Source organism: Perna viridis, chromosome 14, assembly GCF_037379345.1.
Source record: "Perna viridis isolate PV_CMFRI_1.1 ecotype Kerala chromosome 14, ASM3737934v1, whole genome shotgun sequence".
Taxonomy (NCBI): domain Eukaryota; kingdom Metazoa; phylum Mollusca; class Bivalvia; order Mytilida; family Mytilidae; genus Perna; species Perna viridis.
In genome coordinates, this window is record NC_142458.1 from 23642257 (window position 1) to 23653696 (window position 11440).

An 11440-nucleotide genomic window follows, 5' to 3' on the forward strand; every position below is an offset into this window, starting at 1 on the left:
CCGACTTGAAAATTCATGACTGGTATGCCTCAAGCGAGATAAAACAGTTTTGCTTGTAGTGAAATTCATCAATAATTTTTTTAGCTTCGCATATAAATTGTGTCTTTATGGAGCATATTTTACTCATTTATATTTATTGAATCATTTACTATGTATCTGCTTTCTTCTTCGAAGTTTATGAATGCAGTTTATGATTTGTTTTTTTTATATATCGACAAGTAATGTCAACTATTTTGCAATATTGTTTATAGCTTCTCTGGCTTATGACTTCGTCAATAACGTTAAACCTGCCTCTTAAGTTTGTGTGGAAAGTTATTCCAATTTCCAATTTCGATGTTTATTTATGCTGTAAAGGTACAGTCCCTGAACCTATCAGCGCAACTATTTGTAGAATTGATGACCGATAATTAAATTATCGCTAACGGATCAAAATCCGATGACCCGTGACCGATCTGTTTGCAGTTTTGTTTTGTAAAATGACGAATGATGGGATAGGTTCATGTAAATTTCCAAATTTAATTGAAACGAATCAAATTAAAGTGCCATATTTAATTTACTTTTAGTTTAAAAAAATAAATCAACATTTTGAATTAAAAAAAAAGGATATTTAACAGACAAATAAACTAATTAATGTTTGAATTTACATAATTTAGTAAATGTGAGAAAAATAAGCCGATCCGTAAAATATATAAACCGATCTTTGGTCATGTGATGTAAAAAGGAAGCGATCACCGGTTTAAAAGATCAGTTTAGAGGATCAATGACTGGTGGGACACTGATTGGTGATCGATGAACGATTGCAATTATAGCTGAACGGATCGGTTCAGGCACTGTATGGCGCTTCCTTCTATTTCATCAATGTACAGTTATGTCTTTAAACTTTATAAAATACAAAACACAGAACAACAAGAAATTATCACCCAAGTTATTGGTATAGCAATAGCTTTATTTGTTAATTAAACAAATTGTTGGGCGTGGCTGTATTTATATGTGTAGTCATTGCACAAAACTACAATTTACGTTCCCCTCTTGTAAACTGATTGCAGAAATTTTGCTGTTGACTCGGAGTAAATATTCAGTAGCAATTTACAAGATCAAACAAATCAAGGAAAATCAAATTGTAAATCTACAAGAATGAACAATTAAAAATACAAGGTAAAAGGCAAATGCCTTGCTGTTTTTACTTTTTAACTACGCCAAGGCTATTTCGCAGCTTTTAATGTTTTTACATGGTATTGTATATTATTTTTATTGGTTCATATTCATTGCAATGAACACGGCCATTTATCATGGTGAAAAACTGTATTGATTCAAATTTAGATGAGAAATTACACAACACTGACTTTTTCTCATGGTCAATTAACTTCTATTTATTCTATTTATATATTCTATTTATGCCAACTGAAACGGAAGGATAGAAAATACAACTACTCAATGAAATTAAAAGAAAAATACTTAAAGCAAACTGTAGAATTCATGTATTTAAGAGTATCAAGGGAACCCAGATTCGAGGGGAAATCAACAGAACATATTTCAAGTACAGAAACCAGACAGCGAATACCGACAAATACGACATGGAGCATACAATAACAAAACAATTTACTTAAAGAAGCAAAAGTAAATAAGCTACACGGACTCCACTTCAATTAGAAGCATGGATTAGGTTCACCGATAAAGTAACCGTCCTCTGCTTTTATATAAGTTTTATGTAAGTAACCACCGAGTTGCTGAAAAATGTAACGTCCAAATTAAACGAAATAAAAAAAAACTGGCACAGTGAGAAGATCGGTTTTCATGGTGCAGTTGGATACACCTCAACCGACCACAAGTTCAGGATACTTTAATCTTGTAGCAACAAAACCCTGTCCCAGCATCCTAATTGTTATAAGTCTAGCGTGGTATATAGGTCCACGTAGTTTTGGCAAGATCTGACATAACATATTAGTAGTGATATGAAAACTTAATACGATCAGCTGTATGGATTTTTGCAACAGTTGAAAGGAGTTATCGAGTTTGTCCAATAGTTTGATCATGAGTTTTCCTTTTCCATAGTTCAAGATATAAGGCTGACTTCATATTGTCTATTGCGTCCGTTATCTGATGTTCTTGGTGGTAAATACGACGTATACAATCCTTGAAACTAGGATTGTTTAAATACAATACGTCATCTATATAAAGAAAACTGAGATCAAAGGATCTGGCCAAACGACATTCCTTCTTTTTGAACAGATCGGCTATAAAGTTAGCCTCATAAGATTGAAATAATAGGTCAGCGAGTAACGGAACATAAATTGTTCCAAATGGAATGCCGACCATCAGTTGAAAACAAGAGGCTCCATGAACCTGAATCGCTGACCTTGTTAAAGTTTGTCTTTCAAGGGCAATAAATTTAACAAGGAGTTGTCCAACAATTTTGACTCAAGAAGGCTTTGGTAGGACTATCACAAGGATCAGTTCAGCGTTTGAAAGTTTTTTTCTATCTATTATAGTTTTCAAGATATTCGCTGAAAACTGTGAAAAAGTCATTTTTCATCTTTCAAGGGCTTTAAAGGTTTCATATACGTTTGATGTTATCACTGCATTAGTTAGGTATTGCAGTGCAAAGTCGGCGTATCCGTAACTTCCCTCTTTCGCTACGGTAGTTTTAACTAAGGATGGGACTGATCGTTTGGGTGGTATATTTTTTTATCAAGAATATGAACTTTCATAGAGGGGATTGAATCATGATCTTGTTAGATACATAAATTGCATTCTAATCCGTAGATTAATTTGGTTGATTTGCAACTAAACATGCTAAAGTCATCATTACTTTTTAATGTGAAGTGTTTTGTTTGTAATGGTTAAAAAAGAGTCGGTAATCAGAATGATGTATGTTTTGCAGTTTTGAATTTTGGATTCCATTTTTGTGATATTGTACAGGTTGGTTCGTTATTGTTGTAGTCAAATACTGTAAACGTATTAATTTTCACGGTATACTAATTTTCGCTCTTTTCGTGGTGGACGGAAAAGTGCGAAAAATAGTACACGCGGAAATGATTTTTAACACTATATAACGCTTATGCGTTTTTTAATCCGCGCAAATTGATACTGATACCTGCGAGTCTGCTTTCTTGACAGAATCCGCGAAAATTAATACGTTTACAGTATATCATTTAAAGTGATTGAACATGGCTTTAATAGTTTGTACATGTCCGAATTTATGTACTGGAATGGGAAGTTATTAGACTGAACGTTTGATTGGTTCTACTTTGTTGGTATTTCGGGGCACTATTAATACCATATAATTGTGATTAGAATGGCATAAATAATTTTCTGCAGACATAAAAGAGCAAAGCAGTAAAGTGGTTAACGACGCAGTGTAAAAATCTCATTGTACAAAATGAACATATTTTATGAAAGTTAAAATAGTGTGGATTGGGAAAAATAATGGTTTCCTTACAATTCGTTTATTGCAGAAAAACTAATTATCTTAGTGCTAACTCACACGATTGAAAGTTGTAGAAGTGTAATTGAAATGGATCTTGCTTTTCATATTTGTATTAATATCGACAATTCAAGCTTTTTGTCTTTATCATCATATGTATAGATATTTCGTTTATCATAAGGGACGTTATGTTACACAATTCATACACAAACAAACAAATATAGAAATTATGACATTTAACCTATGTATATATATGATTTAGTATTGGTATATTTTTGTTCGTATCTAGTGGAAAAGTGACCTCACGAATAAGTAATTATCTTCTAAAGAATACTTTCTTTTTCAGAACAAAATGGAGCATAAACAATCTAATATTAAGACAATTGGATTAATCTGTGAACGAATTCAAAAACTCTGATGATCAAAATAAATAAGAATTTCTAAACTTGAATTATTTTTTGTGTAAATTGTCCACCTTCTCAGAGAATATTTTTATCTTTATAACTGTATAAACATAATTTTGTCAGATCAAATCAAAAGTCAGTGGGAAGTTATTATCAATACATTTGTCTGGTCTGAGTATACGACAAAAAAATATTTTAAACATGTAAATATATAGAAACGAATGAAGGTTTTGATTTAAAACCAAAAACATCTGGGTACATATCATTTTAACTTCCAAGAATAATAGCTGTCCAAATAAAATTGTCAGTGATCATTCCATATTTTATACATTGTACCTATTGGCCGGAATGTTAGCTGTTTGGACTTTGTGTCTTACTTTGACTGTGATAATGACTTTCAAGCAGAGAACGCTTACTCGGCCGGTGCACCTGGTCCATGCTCCCAGTTTTTAGTGGAGTCCGGGTTGCTCATTTGCTTTTGTTACTTTGTATGTATGATTTAAGTTACTTTATGTTCTTTGTTGCGTGTGTCGGTTTTCCGTGTCTGGTTTTTGTCCCTTGATTACGTTCTTTTGATTGCCGCTATAACCTTGATTCCCTTGATTACTCTTTCACACAGTTTTCACAGTTTAAGATCATAAATATAATTCAACAGAGTCAATCGTTTTTGCCTAGAAATCTGGCCACAGAACATCCAACAGAGAATCAATGAAACGTTACTCAAACGACGCATTAAGTAGCATTCTTTGTTAGAGCCATGCAAACTATGTAATATGTGTTGCACCTAAAAAAGGCTACACATTTCAATTTCTGTGATTAAGTTGTTTTGAGGCCCTTTATGATGAAATGTTTTATCATTCATTTCAATCTGTCTGCTCTTAGGTGATAATCCAAATCCTATAGGTTCTATTGCATTTTAATGTCATTTACAGAGTTATCTCCCTTAATTTATCTTTCTACATTTTGAATTCTACAGCACATTCTATATGATTTTTATTTCCTAAGAGCACATGTTACAAGAAAGGCCACACGATAATTTCTGTTTACTATAACATTTTAAACAAAATATCAAAAATGAAAGTATGTAGTCTTTCAACCATGAATCACATTTTGCATGATTCTAATCTGGAGAGCTACTTAATTGTTACATATGTAAACAATCCTGTTCCAGTTAATACTAGAGAACTCTTTCGATGTTCACGTACTTTGGTCCTTTTTATATGTTACCATGTTTTTTCCTGTCTATTCTTTATCCTTGGAATAAATTCTTTTAACTTTTGCTCGAATCTTGGTTTCCTTAATTATTCGTTTACATGATAACGAAAGTATGTCTGCTTTGATGTGCAAAAACATATCCCTCAAAATATCACACTATGTATTGTCATAAAAATATATTTTTTGCTTTTATATTAATAAACTTATTTTAGTCAAAGATAAAGATAGATCAGTGTCTGTTTGAAGGAGTATTACAATGCACAATTGATCATGAAGTGTTCATACTGTTTCACATTTTTAAGAAATATTATTCATAGTCAATATGATAGGCCATGTTGTCGAAAGTTACAGTAATATTCATTCACTGTTTAATTTAATATGTAGGCAGAAATACTTTACGGCTTAATGATGATCCATGCAAATGTAGTAACATGAGTTAGTGTTGTGTTTTTATAAGATATTTCTTATCTAATGATGATATATTTATATGTACTTTAATTAACCCTAGTCAGTGATGAAGTTTCCCACAAAACATTTCCTACCTACTGATAGTACATATATTAAACACTAGTTAGTTTTGGAAGTTTTATATCTTATCTAATGATGCCATGCATACTTATATGTTATAGAAATAAGATTTTCTTATCTCATGGTGATACATTTATACGTGCGCTTTTTAACCCTAGTTAGTACTGAAATTTCCCATAGTTTTCTTATCTATATATTTACATGTACATGATCTAGTATTATTGACCGACTGTTTTAGTTCAATTTCATATAAAATTCAGACAATGCCAAAGGAAAGGCGATTCATGATTTAGAAAACCCAACAAACAATTATTGTTCAGTCTACATATGCTATATTTCACGTAACAAAATCCCTTCCAGTTTTCAGATCTGTATTTATTTAGAAAATCACACATTCATCTCCCACTCTAATCAACCAAATTAAAGAAAATCAAGAGTAATAACTCTTGCGCAATGTCAATTTTTATGTACAACTATATATTTTTTTTCTCGAAATGCAACAACCTATTATAAACTAAGGCTGATGTTGTGACCAGTAACATAGTTTTTGAACGAGAAATAAAAATGAGTATGGTGGGTTTTTTACATGCATGAATTACTTCCTGTCTGCTCTTTATAAAGACTGCTTTATTAAAAAGCAAGGAATTCAGCACTACGTTTGTAAGGTAATCAATATACCCTTAAACATCTGAAAAAAATATGAAAAACATGTCTGGCTTATATTTCTTGTAAACAACCAATGGTAAAAGTTTATTGCTATATTGCAGACATTAATTCATATCATTCATTTGACGACATTAATATCAACAATGCTTTCTAAGACACAATTGCTCCTATATTAATGTTGCCTTAATAGTATGCAAATATATAAACATGTACATTGCAGTTCATCTGAGCCCATTTGATGCAAGGATAAAACTGATAAGAATATTAACATGAAATTAACGTTAGAAAAGTATTTCAGACAATAATTGCACGAGGAAAAATAAGACAAATAAGACATGCATTATATTTACATTGAAATTTCATTCATGACAGTTTTGTTTGCTGTGTGAACATGTGGACAAATTTGGTTAAAGACTTTGCACACTTTTTGAGGTAAGATTTATGTATTAAGTTGTTTGTAAATTACATTGAATATATGGAATAAAGCAAATTGAATTTGATTTTTGCTTGCGTTTTTTTTTAGTTTAGTGCAAACACATATTTATCTATTACCGTTTATGTATCCTGTTTAAACTCAATAACAGGACTAATCAATCTTTGATCATAAATTAAAATGACATAAACCCAATATTAGATGTCACAATTGTTTTCAAAACCTCTTTGGTTGTAAAATGTGACACAAAATTAGTAATTTGCTTTGTGCCCCAGTTGTGCGGAAATAATTTTCCCAGAAGTTTGCCCACGGCTTTTAAGATGAAAGATTGATAACCAGTTTACAAATAAGGCACAGAAGTAGAAAGGATTTGTTGAAATTAATTAATTAATTCAGAAAGGATTATGCTTCGCTTAATTAGGCAAATATTTATTTAGGTTACTCTTATGGGAATTTTGTGATTTTAAGGTCAATTACAGCATCATTGTCGATAAAGTACAGCGATTATTTAAAATATCATTCCATAATAAAGACGTTATTGGTCTTATCATAGACGACGTCATCAGCAAAATATCAATTCAATAATCAGCGTAAGTGATATTTACTCGTACACTCATCAAAATTGCTATGGTCTTTAAATTGTCAAATATATTCAACAAAAGAGCAATGAATTTATCCCGTAATGAAGCCGAAGTTTAGCTCTGTATGTAACCTTGACCTTTCGCAAGTTCGTAATTTGCCTTTAACCTGTTATTTCTTTTTTCCAGTTAAAAGTTTTCACTTTCTCCTTGACCTAAATACCTCGCCATAAGACGTTTTGAAGGTTCTTCTTTATGTTTTTGAGAATACCTGTGACTATTTTTCTAAATATAAGTGTTTGTTCTCAAGATATTTTGTATCATATGTGGGTTTAGGATTTGCTTTTTATCTCAATTCAATTTTTGTGATATTTAAGTTTATTTTCTCCCATTTCAGGCCGATTAAAAATGCACATGTCTTTGTAACCACCGGGCAGTTATAACATTCTTGTGAGAGTTTTCCTGCCATATTACGCTGAGTTTTCTATAGATTTCATGAGAGAAATATTTTTCTGCTCCAATTCTCTCGCTGGAGCTCGTGGGCTGAAATCTAAAATTTAACTGTCTCTGGACTGAAGGAGAATCTACATGTCTTGTATTATGTATATTTCTCATTAAACCACTTATGTAATGATAGAACTATTTGTACACTCGTACATTATACTGCAATTTCATAAAATTGATATCATTGAAATTAAATTTGTTTCGTCCCAGATATTTTTTCTCTTTATTTCGAAATACTTTTTTATCAATTTTTCCTGTGTGATTCTTACTTAGCCTAAAATTGTCGATTTAATCTATCAATATCTAAACATGGCTTTGATGACTGTATTATAATAACAATCAGGGGTTTAATTTTGAAGTTTGATTAAACAATTACACGTCCAGCAAAATGAAGGTCGAAACACTTAAGCGATCGCCGTCTGAACCTACATGTAATAAGAAGGCTATTCAGAGTATTGACATTTCTAATAAAAATAAAATGACATAGTGCCAAGGCAGTGACCACAAACTATTCATGAGTCAATAAAGAGTCAGACTCTGTGAAAATAAGAAAATAAGAGAGAGTAGGTGAATCGGGGAGTAAAATATATGACAATATTCTTGTATTGGAAACTTCCCATTTACTGTATAATGGGGATGGGGAATGGGGGTATAATGTATGGGTGGATGGGGCTTTTGAGTGGGGAGGATGGGTAAATATGGTTTTTTAGTATCTATTGATGTAAAAGAGTAATTAAGGGACCAAGATTCTAACAGAAATCAAAAGAATGTAATCCAGGGACAATGACTAGACATGAAAAACAGACAAACAAAACAAAGAACACAAACTAAGCAAAATAATACATACAAGGTAACAAAAGTAAATGAGCAACTCGGACTCCACTTGTAATTGGGAGCAAGGACCAAGTGCGCCAGTAGGGTAAACGTCCTCTGCTTTTCTAGAAAAAACCTGCCGAGTTGCACAAAAAGTCTGCGTAGTTACGGCATGCTCTGGCATACTTCCTACACAAGTGCTGAAGGGATGGTGCCACAGATGACAGAAAAGTTGACAATACGAAATGAAAAGTCATCGCGTTTATCGTATAGTTTGGTCAATAGTTTTCTTTAACCATGTATTTAATTTGATAAAAAAAAACCCATAATAGTGTCAATATAAAAGAATTTAAACCTATATAATTTGATAATGTACATATTTGATACGAAATATGCAATGGGGATTATATGCTTTATATAGCCGTTGTTTATTACATCTATCAGAGGTTTGTTTGATGTAGCGTTCTTGATACACAACTTTGATATTCAATTTTGTAGGATGTATGTATGAGTGTAGGTGTAGTATCATCTGTATGTAGTTACGTTATAATTACCATGACTAATGATCCATACCAAGTGAAAAACTTTCTATTCTAGTGCTTTTAAAGTCGTTAAAATAATGATAGGATAAAATTGAAATGTCTAAAAATTGAAACCCGTTTCAATAAAACCTAAAGTGCATTTTGGTTACGTATTTGATATAACTTGCACAAGTAGGAAATGATTAAAAGGTAATTCTAGAAATGATTAAAACAATAGTTACAATTTACATAAAATGATGAGAATACGCTTCCTTTTTGTCTCATGAATAATTGCTGTGCTGTACTGTTAATTGTGAGATAATATTTGATGATATTGATTTTACAAGTCATAATACTAATTTCAATTTAATTGGAATTTTTGACTGATTCCATCATTGGCCATTTATATGTAATATAATTTATTGTGGAGATGTGCGTGTTAAAATATTTTAATGGTCTCGAAGGTACTTAGATAGATTAATACATTAGAATTAAAATATATAACATTTTTCCAATCGTTTCATGTTGGTGTGGATTCTTGGGAATACGAATGTTTTGCTGGTATCAATAATCACGGGGTTGTGAAGAAAAGTTCTCAGAGTTAGAAGATAAAAAAACCTATAAAAGTGTTGCCTAAAAAAAGTTTGATATTTCATACTGGCACATAACTCAACCGTTTATATCATCAAGCTTTACATTTTTTAAGACTATAGTTTTGTATTTAATCCACAAGATTAAAGACTGTCCTTTTCCACGAGCATTCAAGAAAGGAACAACCCAATTGGATGATGAAAAAAATATATGATAACGATATAGATTAATAACTTTATGTAACACATGAATGACTACTATTCATTTTGCAATATAACGAAGACAATTTCTAATATAGATCTGGATGATTTCATTGATTTGTATCATCCGTGCACTCAGTAATTATGTAAACTGGTAATAACTATAACGTATCATAAGCACGATTCATTTCCCAAAAGTAGCGCAACTTAATTCAAATTACAATTTTGCAATCGCTTGATGTCTACATCATATATTCGACCTTACTGCAATTGATACAATCAACAGAGTTCAGTTTATTTTATTTCTTGACACTACATTACATTGATTCAACAAATGTTTCTATGACAATTTCATACTTCTGAAATGTGTTCGTGGTTAAATCCAGTTTCTTCCTTCACATTCGCAAGATAATTAAACCTTATTATGAAATTTATTTTCTTAAACATTCTAAAGTGTTTTCGGTGAACCATGTTCATCAACCATATACACAAAGCGAGGACAGATAAGTTTGATGACGAAAAGAAAAACGAGAAATTCATTGTGACGTAACAATGACTGTAAGACGCACACACTAAGTATGAGAGAGTAATCAAGGAAACCAAGATTATGGTGAAAATCAAAAGAATGCACTCCAGGGATAAAAACCAGATGCGCAAAACCAATACCATTTAAGCACCAAAATAATACGTTCAAAGCAACAAGAGTAAATGAGCAGCTCGGACTCATAAAAAACTTGGAGCATGGACCATGTGCACGGGTATGGTGGGTGTCCCCTGCTTTTCTAGAAACATCCACCGAACAGCTAATAAAACAAACTGTAGGTGTACTTTTTTATAAACAAATTTTAATAGACTCCCAATGTTTGACGTTTTTTCTTTTGTATAAAGAATTTAACAATTTATAATGTTGCTGTGACTGAGTTTTTAAAACAATTATTCTCCGTTCAGAATATTTCGCTTGATTAATGTATATCATTTGCTTAATCACAAGTTTCTGCACTTTCGCAGATTTCAAGTTGTCTTAAACGTCTTTCATCCCTTATGAATTTCACGAAAAAATTTAAATCTGAATGTATAAGCTTTAACACTGGCGATTCAGAAGTAACCAGTTACATTTTTTCTTATCATTATTGTTCAAATACGTAAGGTTATGATAAAGTAGATTAATATTTAAGCTAATTGACCTAAATTAAGAAGTTTTTTCTGATAATTTAGGTAAAGTTAAGGACTATAGAAATTGTGTAACACATGCGACATTTGTATAGAGTATAGTATTTACGGAGTTTATGTTTCAGAAGAACATGGTTTTCATTGAGCATTTTTTTAAAAAGTTTTTAAAGGGAACATTATTGTTTGTATTGGTTTGTGAAAGCTATTGATTGGTTAGGTCTCTTTACTGTATACCGAGTTATTTTGTATATTGGTTGGTCCAATGATTGATGGTACAATTTGAAAACGATCAGATTTGATAAGTTTCGACAAATTCTTTATTTAATGTCATTTTAAAGTCTTCTATGATAAATTTAAACTCAAACATATTGGAATTCAATTTTAATAATTGAC